The sequence below is a fragment of the Schistocerca nitens genome, chromosome 10, assembly GCF_023898315.1.
Source record: "Schistocerca nitens isolate TAMUIC-IGC-003100 chromosome 10, iqSchNite1.1, whole genome shotgun sequence".
Classification (NCBI taxonomy): domain Eukaryota; kingdom Metazoa; phylum Arthropoda; class Insecta; order Orthoptera; family Acrididae; genus Schistocerca; species Schistocerca nitens.
This window is the reverse complement of record NC_064623.1, coordinates 3,661,923-3,676,105: the sequence shown is the minus strand read 5'-3', so window position 1 is coordinate 3,676,105 and position 14,183 is coordinate 3,661,923. Positions and strand designations below refer to the sequence as shown.

Below are 14,183 nucleotides of genomic sequence, written 5' to 3'. Positions count from 1 at the left end.
GGAACAAATATTAGCAGATTCCTTCAGAATGCAATTGTAGTACCAATACACAAGAAGCGGGACAAGAGAGATGCAAACAACTACAGAGGAATATCGCTACTAGAGGTCGGATACAAGGTGCTGTCAAAACTATTGCTCAAGAGAGTCGAAGAACAGGTAGAAAGTACAGCTCGCGACTACCAAGCGGGATTCAGGAAGGGAAGAGGTTGTGTAGAACAGATATTTATCCTGAAGCAACTGATGGAACATAAAGCTTTAAAAAACAAAATGACAGTAATAACCTTCGTGGACTTCACAAAGGCGTATGATTCCATCGACAGACAGACTCTAGTTAGGATCCTGAAGAACAGTGGAGTTGATGGAACTACACAAGAACTCATAAAAGAAATTCTGATAGACACAAAAGCAAGGGTGAGATTCAGAGGAGCACAGAAGTATTTGAGATCAAGACTGGTGTTAAACAGGGAGATGGATTGTCACCATTGTTTTTCAATATAGCACTGGACGAAGTGATCAGGCAGCGGAGAGCAATAAATGAGGAAATGGGAATACAAAAGACCCATGTGGGGGACAAAAAGGACAACAGGGCTCAAGTGGAGTGCCTAGCTTTGCAGATGACATAGCAATGGTAAGTGAGACGGAAGAAGACGCAAACTCGACAACTTAAGTAAGGTAGCCAGAAAGGAGGGACTGGGGGTCACCTATAACAAGACAGACTGGGGTACACCGGAAGGCACTGTGCAAATGGTGGACAAATTTAAATACCTGGGAGAATTTATAACAGGAAGGAACTGGAGCAAGGAGGGAATAACAGTGAGGATAAAGAAGATGAGGTCAGCCTTCTGCATGACGAGAGACAATGTACAATAAAAATAAAAAGAAGAGATCCACAGAGGCAAAGATAAGCCACTACAAGGCAACAGTGAGGAATACAGTATTATATGCTGCTGAGACTATGACACTAGGAAGAAATGGGGCAGAACAACTAGACAAAGAAGGGAGCAAAATACTGAGAAATATACTAGGTCCCTAAAGAGGTGGAGAGAGGTGGATGCGATGACCTAGGGAAGAATTGTACCGGAACATGAGAACAATATCTGGGGAAATCAGACTCAAAAGGGCAAGGTTTGCTGGACATGTAGTTAGGATGAGTATGGACAGAGTGACAAAGAGAGTGTGGGAAACAACAGGGAGGACAAGGGGAAAGACAGGCACCAAATGGATTGTTGAACTTCGGGACTGGTTGGAATTGAGGATCAAGGTCGAATGAAAGGAAAATTGGAGGAACAAATATACACCGAAAAATATGCCGGAGATCAATGACAGAGAAGAATACAGGAAAAGATTAGAATGTCACCAGTGGAGCCGCCAGGAGAAACGGAAACTGAAGATCTCGGAAGAAGAGCGGGAGAAGAAAAGAGAAAGAATGAAAAGGTTCTGGGAGAAGAAGAGGAAAATGCAGCCCACGAGGGGGCTACCCGTGGTCCTACAGAGGCCGTAACGCAAGAAGCAGGAGGAGAAGAAGAAGAAGAAGAAGAAGAAGATTCCTTCAGAATGTCCGGCTAGTCTTTTGATAAAACGACAAAGATGAACGCCTGTGCCTCAGTGACTAGTGCGTAAACTGAAGGTGGAGAGGGTAAGAATGGAAAGGGAGGAATCACTGCGTTGGGACATAACGCGGAATCGGCGGCCACGGGTGGAAATGTGTACCGGACCGGGATTCGAACCCGGGACCTCCTGCTCGTTAGGCAGGTGCATTGATCACTGCGCCACCCGGGACACAGTGTTTACCGCAGCTGCGCGGATCGTCTCGGCACGCCAATCCCACCGAGCATCACCTACCAGCAGCCCCTGTCCACTTCCTCCACATTCGCTCTTCCGAGGTTACCACACGAGGTCGGGCGTATTTGTGCATCCGCACTGAAGAAGGTAGATTCATTGCCCAGCTAGGCCTATCAAATTTATATGAATGTGTGGTGTCTGCTCTTTCGGACATGCCTGAGAGGACAGACATAACACATTCACATCACTGAACAGTCCTTAATAGGGCATTATGATAATAAAAAGGTCAAGTATTAATCCTGCGAATGGACTCCTATGTCATAATTCCTAAGGTTAGGTTAGGTTAAAATGTTTGCCGAATTATGGTATCTGAATGAACAGTAGAAAGTATTTCTTTTAACTTTGAAAGGTCTCTGCATGAGCCTCTTCATGATTTTGCCGTATCACGTAGCTTCATTTGTTTGCCTCTGGAATCTCAGTTGTTGGTGCAGACGGTCTGTTACCCCAGATGAAAAGGGAAAAGACCGAGCAGCTGGGTGTGTTTGTGGTGGCCACACTATACTATCCATGTCTCTGAGCACTATGGGACTTAACATCTCAGGTCATCAGTCCCCTAGAACTTAGAACTACTTAAACCTAACTAACGTAAGGACATCACACACATCCATGCCCGAGGCAGGATTCGAACCTGCGACCGTAGCGGCCGCGCGGTTCCAGACTGGAGCGCCTAGAAGCGCTCAGCCACCGCGGCCGGCTATACTATCCATGAATCGTTTTAACATTTCATTACGTTATTGGTACTTGTCGGAACCCCACATGCATGTCTGATACATTTAAGTGCCATATTTCAATGTATGTATTCTTTCCTCTTCTTGTCGATCAGTTGAATGTATGACTGAGAGTGTACAAGGATTTCAGTGCGTAGATCCGTGGGAGTGTAGCAGTGTGCCACTGCGTCAGAACAGCCAACTGTAGGAATCAAGTACCAGGTATCAAAGAGGTCTCTGTTTGCCCTGGACGAACCTTTTGTACAGGTTGGCAGCACAGTAGGGCTTCCTCTGGCCACTTCCGTAGTTACGGCGAGCGGCTTTGGTTGGAGAGCGAACGCTCGCGGAGTGTTCCGTGGGACGCCAGGCGTGTGACACCTACTGGCGGGAAGTGTGCCTTTTCGATGAGAAGTTAATGTTGTGTTTTATCTACGTTTTTCAAGGCTAGTCAAACTAAATGATTCCTTTCGTCGTTCATAGTTTATTACCATGTGTGAGAAATTTTACTTGCTAATTCTCGAGAGTTTGTTTGATTTGTGGGGCGCTCAACTGCGCGGTCATCAGCGAATTCGCGAGTGTCGAATGTTCTTAAATCCATGAACGGTGTACGCTGTTGTTCAGCTGAACTGTTAAACACGTGGAGCCGTGTTGAGGTAATTGCGATTCACTTCATTTTGTTTAGTATCCCTTTCGAGAGAGCATGTATATTGCTTATCTTTTCCGTGGTTTTATGACTTTTGTGCAATTCGTCTCACTTGGTAACTTTCTTTGAGCACGATTTTGTTTGCGAGGACAACGTGGTCGTGATCTAATGAGAGAGTTTACAGTGCCACGGCCTCAGTGAACTTCCGCTGTAGAGTATCTGAACTACTTGTAAATCTTATTTATCCTTAATTTTTATGGCAGTTCTCTGTAACAGAAGTTTTATTCATGTATTCCGCATGTTAAAATCAAGGGAACAGCCCCTCTTGCTAGCCACGTGTGCTATGGTGAAGGTCTTTAGTTCTTTTCCTTCCTGTTAGTCTCTCAAGTGCGTATGAATGTAAGCGTTCGTCATTAAACCATCCTTTGATCATTCCTCTTCCATGGGTCATAGATTTTACAGAGGACTCCTAGGTAAAGTTCTAGGTTTAATTAATATGCGACATTATAGATTTCAGGCAACAGCAACCATCATATTTCTCACTATATATATATATATATATTAATGTGGGCAATTAAATTTACCGATGTAATAAATGTTCTTTGGCCAGAATTTTTGTTTACACTCTCACCACCAAGATTCCACTCCATGCTTGCTCCAGCTGTGATGTACGGCATTCTGGTGCGCCACAGTTTTATTGAGACCATACTTTACCCCCCCCCCCATATTCAGATTAGTTGTAAAGATATCCCTTATTTGTAAAGATAACTTTCAGCTTACATATAAAAATGCAACGTCTTCCGAAAATTAACGTCTGTAAGCCCCTTAACTGATGCTAATCTTTGTTCTAAGAAATTTTAATTATTTGATCTATGAAAAAAGTGATATAAGGAGTAGATTGTTTTCCTTCATCCGTGTCCGGCGGCGGTACAATACGGATATGGCTACGTTGTATCTTTATCGCCAATCATTGGTTTCGTTTTATAAAATGACCAACCTCTCAGTTCTCCAGTTTTGGCTGTATAATGCGTTACACACTGTATAATCCAGTTAAGACAGGAACGATGTGCTCCGTAGCGGAAAGATCGAGTGCCACGAGCACTGCGCCGTTATCTCTTTTATTATTAGAGAGTGTAGCCTGCATCTTGATGCGGAGACTGTTCACAATGTGATCTCCTTTGTGTGAACACTGACTACATTCGTCATCAGGCATGCCGTAAAACGACAACGATCATTTTGGCCTGAATTTAATTTTCATTCAAGCTAGTAAAGGCGATGAATTTGATTTTATTTAAAGTGAAAAAAATCAGTATTTACAAAAAATTATATTTCAGATAAAAATAATTGCAGCTCCCGCCTTTGTTAAAGCCTTGGAAGTGGATTCTTTTATTTACGACTTTATGATGCACAGGAACAGGAAACCAAATCAAATACCAAGAAAGGAACTACGTCTCCATGTCGGCAAAAGTCGTGGTTCGACACAAAATTTGTTGATCAGTTTCCAGCAAGTCCTTATTACGCTCTGGACTACGCCATTGAAACTATCCAGCTCACTGTTTCCTCGCTGGGAGGTTAATTACTGGTGACTTCAGTCTACCTGTCACAGGAGGAGAATTACTGAGAATGTGTGTTCCTACACCTCATCTTACCACTAGTCAAATATTTATTGTATTGTTCTTATTTATGGATTCTTCCGCTACTTCTTGGTAGAACAGTTTCAATTTAAGGTTGAATAACAAGTTCACTGTTTTTGTTCTACTGATTTTTGTTTATTTTGTACTAGTTTTCAGCTTATTGGGCCATCTTCAGGAACCAGCAATTGCTTCATGAAGATGGTCCAGTAAGCAGAAAACTAGTACAAAATAAACAAAAATCAGTAGAACAAAAATAGGCTTACTCGTCATCCCACTTTAAATATGGTGTTACTGTTACCGTAACTAATAAAGACTCGCAGAGCTATACCTCTTTCCGGAATCTTCCACGAATTGAATTCAGAGACACAACTTACGTAATAGACGATCAGCCTCTACCTTATCCTGCTTTTGTCTCGATAGGAGCTCACCTGAGGTCTCTTTTATACGCCTTCTCTTGAACTCAGCGATGGAGGTAACTTTTTATGTCGGGGTCTGGGACACAAAATCCCGGAGCATTTCGTGAAGGAAGTAAAAAGTTGTCACGAAAAAGGCGTCAATCCTGGAAGACGTTATCGATTCCAATCTTACGTAACGAGAACAACAACGTACGGTAACTCTTCAGTTTTATATCCTTTGGACTGCTGTCAATATCGTCCGTATAAAACGGTTCTCTCGTTGGTCATTGTTAGTTTTATCTTGGAGCGGTCAGAGAGAGGTAAAACTGCATCGTGGACATAACAACAGAGATAACATTTAGTTACGTCAAGACACAAAGAAATGACTGACATTAGCTGCTTGTGGGTATTAGTTTAAATCAAGAGGGAAAGTTGAAGGTTTGTGCCGGCCGTGGATTCGAACCCCGGTGTCCTGCTTGCTAGGCGGGCGCTCCGGCCACTGCGCTACCTGGACGCGGTGGGCGTGGCAGCTGCACAGACTAACCTAGCACGCCTCCCGCCAGGCAGAAATCCTCAGCTCATCCACACACTACTGACGTAGGGCGCTGGGTGAGGTGTGGTGAGGTGAGGTGAGGTGAGGTGGTTATGCCGTACGCTCGTCCACCGTTAGAGGCGCAGCCGCTGCACACCGACCGCCACTTTTCACAACATTCCCCGTACACCTGAGGCAGTACTGATTCACAGCGCACTGTGAATCACACCGCTTGTAGATTGAAAATACCTTATGTCACTTTAATTACCACTCTTTTTTCCTAACAATTTAATGTAGCATTTTTTTTTGTTCCTGGACATAACGACTGGTTTATTCCGTCACTTTCTAATATCAGAGGCAGCAGGCAAACAGGACAGTTTTTGTTGCTTCCCTTGATGTCAAAAATAGTTCAAATGGCTCTGAGCACTATGGGACTTAACATATGAGGTCATCAGTCCCCTAGAACTTAGAACTAGTTCAGTATAACTAACCTAAGCGCACACACACCCATGCCCCAGGCAGGATTCGAACCTGCGATCGTAGCAGCAGCGCGGGTCCGGACTGAAGCGCCTAGAACCGCTCGGGCACAAAGGCCGGCCCTTGATGTCCACTTACGTTTTCGCATAGTTGGTATATCCCTGAACAGCTTACAATATCGCAGAACTGGCTGCCTAACAACACGTTTATGCATATAGTCAATGGGCTATGTAGAGTGCGCACTTTGCTTCTGAATACCGAGGTTGGATCTGCAATAGTTCGGCTGAATTGTTCGATCGATGGGGCTGGGAAGTGCTGTACCAACCACAATACTCGCCAGATTTGAGCCCTTGCGACTGCAACTTGACCCTAAATTGCTGGAAACACTTCACGGAATTCGCTGCATAACTGCCAGAGAGATTAGTCGGGCGATAGACAGCTCCGCTCGAACTATCGACTCGAGTGCAGCATGCTAAGCGCATCCTACGACTTCAGCATCACCGGCAACGGGTTTTACATAACGCTGGTGACTTACTCAGAAGGACAGTAAACCTCTGAAGCACGTATCAATTTCGTACGAGTTGTAAACAAGTAGTTGCCACTGCTAAAGTTGCACCCGTTGCACTCGAATCCCCCTCCGTTCAGCTTCGCGTCGCTCCTGTCGTCATTTGCAGCCCACCGAGTGGCTCAGCTTTCAACATTGCGCTCACAGATTCCGTCACCTTTACCGTCTGCACTGTCGGTACTTTCGCCTTTCCGTCGCGAATAAACTTAATTACGTTATACCGGCAACCGTCGCAACATTTGCCGCGAAGCCTCTTCCTGCCCGCACTGTGAGGTCACGACTCGCGCTGCTTCGGAGGGGTGGCTGCCGCTACACACGTGACGTGTTATTCGACGCTACGTTCGCTTATTAGTCAGGTCTATAAAAAAAGACAATTAATCTGAGGTAACAAACTTTTCAAAAAATGTTTTGCATAGTTAGCATCGTGTCAGGCAGAAATGAAGGCGACAATACTAACAGCAAAATGATTCTCTTTCCGCGCGAATAGGCTTTTTAGTTCGATAATTCTCTCAAGGAATGTCAAACTCCAGCTGTAAAACACGCTGATCCCACCCGTAAGGGTATGTGACAACCAAACTTGCAGTGTTCGGAAAAAATATTTACATAATGTTCTCGTTTTGGAGCGGAAAGACTTAAGGAGCTCTGTGGCCCGGTGCACGACAAGATAGTTGGGGAACAGAGGAGCTGGCAAACTGTGAACTGCACGAGATGTACAGCAGACCAGACACTGTAGCCGTGGTGCCTTCCAAGCCAGGTACCGTCAGCCGGACAGATGAACACTGACGGCTCTTACTGACCGTGAAGGCGACCACCAGGCAGACCGAAGGAAAGGTGGAGGAACGGAGGCCACGAATAAGTGTTGCAGATGGGCACAGAGGGTGACGGGCGGCGGGAGGCAGGGAACAGAATACTGCGGAGTAGCAGGAACGTACCCGCCCGCCGTCGTCTGGGCCTCGACGCGCAAAGCCAAAAATATGGAAATACTTCTTTGAACATGGCTGGCGTTTGCAGGAACCGTATTCACAAATTTGAAAAATATGTAAAGATCTGCCAACCGTTTGCATAGGTTTTCTATATACCTTGACCAGGTTTCGTCACCTCTAAGGGTGACTTCATCAGAAGGTAAGTTAATTAGCTAAAATAAATATCTCAGATTAAATATCTTATCTAAAAAAATTTTACATTAATATAAACGAGTGTAAAACAAATAGTACTTACATGAAGAACATATCGTCAAAGATGTACAGTGATTTAAGAGCTGAGTTGCTCAAGTTATACATTAAAATATAACACATAATGTTCTTCAAAAACTCAACCATTAAAACGTAAGTAACACCGCTGTGGTGTGAGGAGACTGACTGTGTGGCAAGTATTCACGCTGCCAAGTAAACGTAATGTAGGGCGCGCCACAAGCGGGCCACTAGTAACGTGAGCAAAACAATTTTGTATATTGCACATTGTCTGAAGTAAATCGTACGTATAGCCAATATAGCTTTTAACAAAAATTAATTTTGCAAATTATTGAGTAACATTTATAAATGAGCTTCAAACGGGATAAAATAGTACAAAGTTCGCCACGTTTTACATAGCACAGGTAGAACTAGAGTTAAATATGACTGGAATGACATACGTAATGAAGAACATCACTTCATTATACGACACACAATTTGAAAAGAAAGCTTGCATAACTAGGGCACAGAGGTCATCTGGTGTGTTAGTAATGAGCGTAACTTAACAGAGGTAAAATAATGTTTCTGAAAAGGAGGAGAGAACCTGGATTATAAGAATCATAAAACTGAGAGCACTGGTTTAAAAGCATTAAAGAAATTTCTATTTTTCAATTGTACTTGTTCATTCAACATGTCATTTTTATTTGGTGTGTGCCTGAAAATTTCGAGTTCCTCCAAGACATCAAGTTTTCTCCCTTTCTTTTCTCTATGCAGAAGTCATTTAGTTTAATTCTTAGGGGTTATGCCCTGTTATGGAAAGATGTTCTGCAAATGTTGAAATGTGGAAATACCAAAACGCGACACATTACCGTGCCTAATAGGGCGTAGGCAAACCGTTGGCATTCGCAACAGTATCCAATCGCCTCGGAATGGATGAATACAGATTCTGTGTCGTTTTCAAAGAAGTCTTACACCGTAGAAAACAGCGGAAACGATAATGGAGATGGATGGGGATCGCGCACGCTCCTCTCCAAAGCCTACTAGAAGGGCTTAATAACACTGGACTGGACTTGTGGCTGCGGTCATCAGGGCAGACGCGACGATTCGCGCTGCTGCTGACAAAACTACTCGTCTGAACAGGGGCCCTGGTGCTTCGGAACACGGGGCCACCGCTGGGAAACAAATACCGTACAACGCTACGGACTTCACCAGCCAGAGTGGTCGCGTAACAGTCGACAGTAACGCGACCTGGCAGACGGAATACCACGATATGGTTGCGCAAGTCATCGCCGAACGCCGGCCACGTTTCACTCTCCGTACGGAAACTCGGCCAGAAGTTGGAAGCAGTGAGCAACAAGCTCCATCCTACCGGACGGCGTCTCCCACTGCTTCACACTCCCGGTTTTACGGCTGCCGCTCCGCTTTTCGCTGTTACGGGCATTTCCATCACTTGGAGCTGCTTTAGAATTCCTGCTCACCTCAAATTCCCTGTGTCTGCAGCTGCCTTCGTGTCGTTTCGGTGCTAAGAGTGTGGTGTCACCGCCAGAGACCACACTTGCTAGGTGGTAGCTTAAATCGGCCGCGGTCCATTAGTACATGTCGGACCCGCGTGTCGCCACTGTCAGGATCGCAGACCGAGCGCCACCACAAGGCAGGTCTCGAGAGACTGACTAGCACTCGCCCCAGTTGTACGACGACGTTGCTAGCGACTACACTGACGAAGCCTTTCTCTCATTTGCCGAGAGACAGTTAGAATAGCCTTCAGCTAAGTTAATGGCTACGACCTAGCAAGGCGCCATTAACCATTTGTACCATTGCATGTACCTCAAGATAGAGTCTCACTTGTATCATCCAGAATGCTGTATACCAAAGGACAATATAAAAGTTAAGTGTTCTAGTAGCTACGTTCTTTTCTTTATCACATTCATCACGTATCCTGTTCCAGACTTAACGCCAGACGGCGTGAGTTGACGCGTGCCCTTTCGGCTACTTCACTGTGGACTGGCTGCCTTAACAGTCCACTACAAAGAGGGTTCCACAATCACTTGTGCAGTCGGTTTTGCGGCGGTCGACCTTCCGTTTGCGTCATAATCCCTTTCGATGTCAGTATGTCACCATCACCCGACACACACTTTCGTCCTCGTTGTTACTTAGTGATTGGCGTGCTTCCCCATTCCCTGTAAGCGGGGTAAATTTTCGATACGGTGCCTCTTGAAATACCCTTGTTACGGAAGCAAGCACCGGACGAGCCGCAGCAGTGTGTGTGCACTTAGCTTCCGCCTACTGCACCCACACCGACACAGAACGCCGCTGTGATCGCGACCCACGCTTGCCGCGTGCTGAGGACGCACTGCACACGTGGCGTCCGCGGTCAGACACTGCAGTGCAACCTGGCGGCCCGGCTGGCGCCTGCATTTACGTCTAAACTTCCACTTCTCACCGTGTTTCCACATTACTGTCCAACCCCTGCAAGATATTTAGAACGGGTTTTCTAAATAGTAGTTTCCTTGGTCGGAAACATCTTCGTGTATACGATGGAAATACACTACTGGCCATTAAAATTGCTACACCAAGAAGAAATGCAGATGATAAACGTTTATTCATTGGACAGATATATTATACTAGAACTGACATATCATTACATTTTCACGCAATTTGGGTGCATAGATCCTGAGAAATCAGTACCCAGAACAACCACCTCTGGCCGTAATAACGCCCTTGGTACGCCTGGGCATTGAGTCAGACAGAGCTTGGATGGCGTGTACAGGTACAGCTACCCATGCAGCTTCATCACGATAACACAGTTCGTCAAGAGTAGTGACTGGCGTTCTGTGACGAGCCAGTTGCTCGGCCACCATTGACCAGACGTTTTCAATTTGTGAGAGATTTGGAGAATGTGCTGGCCAGGGCAGCAGTCCAACATTTTCTGTATCCAGAAAGGTCCGTACAGGACCTGCAACATGCGGTCGTGCATCATCCTGATGAAATGTAGGGTTTCGCAGGGATCGAATGAAGGATAGAGCCACGGGTCGTAACACATCTGAAATGTACCGTCCACTGTTCAAAGTGCCGTCAGTGCGAACAAGAGGTGACCGAGACGTGTAACCAATGTGACCCCATACCATCACGCCCGGTGATACGCCAGTATGGCGATGACGAATACACGCTTCCAATGTGTGTTCACCGCGATTTCGCCAAACACGGATGCAACCAACATGATGCTGTAAACGGAACCTGTATTCATCGGAAAAAAATGACGTTTTGCCATTCGTGCACCCAGGTTCGTCGTTGAGTACACCATCACAGGCGCTCCTGTCTGTGATGCAACGTCAAGGGTAACCGCAGCCACGGTCTCCGAGCTGATAGTCCATGCTGCTGCAAACGTCGTCGAACTGCTCGTGCAGATGGTTGTTGTCTTGCAAACGTCCCTATCTGTTGACTCAGGGATCGAGACGTGGCTGCACGATCCGTTACAGCCATGCGGATAAGATGCCTGTCATCTCGACTGCTAGTGATACGAGGCCGTTGGGATCCAGCACGGCGTTCCGTATTACCCTCCTGAACCCACCGATTCAATATTTTGCTAACAGTCGTTGGATCTCGACCAACGCGAGCAGCAATGTCGTGATACGATAAACCGCAATCGCGATAGGCTACAATCCGACCTTTATCAAAGTCGGAAACGTGATGGTACGCATTTCTCCTCCTTACACGAGGCATCACAACAACGTTTCACGGGGCAACGCCGGTCAACTGCTGTTTGTGTATGAGAAATCGGGTGGAAACTTTCCTCATGTCAGCACGTTGTAGGTGTCATCCTTGCCTGAATGCTCTGAAAAGCTAATCATTTGCATGTCACAGCATCTTCCTCGTGTAGGTTAAATTCTGCGTCTGTAACACGTCATGTTCGTGGTGCATCAATTTTAATGGCCAGTAGTGTAGCTGTAGTGGAAAGAGCTGTACTGGAGGTGGATCTGGACCTGTGTTGTCGGTGCGGCTCAGCAGAGCGCGTTGTGCCTCCAGTCACGGACGGCAATTGTTCCTGAAAGCACCAGCTTCAGATTTCATCTCCATTTTAACCGGTCCAAATTACCGATTTCTCAGGTAACCGATATTCGGTTTTTTGTTATTATTTCCAGCGATAAACCTTGATATCAAACGAGTAATGAAAATTTATAAGACTTTTGCAATATAAGGCTTTTGCAATATACGCTTCAAGATACATAGAATCAAAATATCAAATAAGATAGGGAAATAAAAGCTTTTCTAGAAAAGTGATGAGCGGTTGAATGCTAAAAAAATCACCATTATTCGCCTAGTGATTCTGATTTTTTAAATATCTGCTCGAAAAACACGTTGTAATCGAGGATCGTACAACTATTTGCGATTTACGAATAGTCAGTCCTGACGGATGCAGACTGAGGTTGCAGAACTATTTTTCGTGTTAAGTTTTCCGTTTCCGAGGACTGCAAGCAAATAAAGGCAGTAGATAGGTAAGCTACTTCCTATTTCCTTTGTGAACTAAGAATGAGTTACTAAGTTTTTAATTTTTTACTAAAGCGATAGGTTGCTTGGTCTTTTATTATTTTATAGGATTGACAGAAGTAATAAGATTTTGAGTGAAATTTGAAGCGTTCTTTTTCTTTAAATATTTCGAATGAAAACCCATTTTTAGTCAAATATACATATATATTTTTTTCTTTTGAACAGGAATATTAATAAAAACAACTTTTTTCTGACAAAACCAAAAACGCTCTTTCAAAAATTCAAATGAACAATTTAGATAATCGGCAGAATATAGACCCACCAGGAATAATTACGTGACAATAGGTAAAAGTTTAATAATGAATTAATAATATTTAATGTCCAATGAGAAGCAATATCACGCAGACACGACACCAGTCTTTCAGAAGACATAGAACTTGCAACAAAAATCGATTTTTTTAAAACGTTTTATTTGAAAAGCAAGTATTTTAGCACCACTGCTATGGCAAACTGATATACCTGTTTTATACCTGGATATCAGTAAAGAATTGTGCATTGTATTGTGATGATGTATTCATCGATCAGTTTTCAAAATAAATCTACAGAATCATATTTTTTCCATATTTTTGTTGCTGGAACCGTCATCTTTGTTAAACAGAGTGTTTATTCGTCGTGTACCTTTTGCATCAAATGTCTAGTTTTATTACTGTACGACATTCACCGTTGTGAGTTTGAAAAATCTGGGACAGTCAATTGCAAGAGTGTCTGTAAAGGAATCAACACCAATATTATTAGATTTATCTGTTATAACCGAGACCAAACAAATACCGAGAAATACCGATTGTTCAGAAGTGAAATACCGGTATCGGTTTTGACCGGTCGGTTTCTCCAATCCCTGCCTTGAGTGGTGGACGGCAGGCACGGTGGAATCCCCTGTCCTGTCCTGTCCTGTCCTGTCCTGTGGACGGCGCGCCTCACAGGCTGACTCCGTGCCCTGCTCACCACCGTCGCTTTACTGAACGCAGCAGGATGTCTCAGCGTGGGAAGTTTACCGCCCAGCTGACGTAGACTGTTATGGCGTCATTCGGACATTCCACCCCCATCCTGAGACACAAAATATTCAAAAAGTGCGTTTTAGCCGTCGCCCGCGGTCAGCAGCTACCGGCAAATTCACTGAAGAAAGAACTGTGCCCCGTCGCTCTGCAGGCAGCTGAGGCCTACGGTCACCCACCACGCGGTCTCCGTGGCTGCTGGGCGTCCAGAGGGAAACAGCGGGGCAGCCGGAGAGGCGCGATGGGTAGGCGGGGTGGGGGTGGGGGGGGGGGGCCGAGGGAAACCTGCGCCAGGGGCGTCCGGCTCTCTCCGGCGAACAGAACTACACTGAAGCGCCAGAGAAACTGATACAGGCATGCGTATTCAAATACAGAGGTACGTAAACAGGCAGATGGCGGCGCTACGGTCGGATACGTCTATATATTGCGATTCGTGTCTGGCGCAGTTGTTAGGTCGGTTACTGCTGCTACAATGGCAGGTTATCAAGATTTAACTGAGTTTGAACGTGGTGTTATAGTCGGCGCACTAGCGACGGGACACAGCATCCCCGAGCTAGCGATGATGTGGGGATTTTACCGTGCGACCATTTCACGAGTGTACCGTGAATGTCAGAAATCCGGTAAAACATCGAATCTCCGACATCGCTTAGGCCGGAAAAAGATCCTGCAAGAACGGGACCAA

General features: G+C 45.2%; 1 protein-coding gene and 1 non-coding gene across 2 annotated transcripts in view; both read right to left on the bottom strand.

Annotated features, from left to right (window-relative positions):
- LOC126209789 (UDP-glucuronosyltransferase 2C1-like) overlaps positions 1–14,183 on the bottom strand; it is a 231,659-nt gene that overhangs the window by 185,912 nt on the left and 31,564 nt on the right. The window lies entirely within an intron of this gene.
- On the bottom strand, positions 1,706–1,780 carry Trnav-aac (transfer RNA valine (anticodon AAC)). The gene has a single exon. It is a non-coding gene; the product is annotated as a tRNA-Val (tRNA).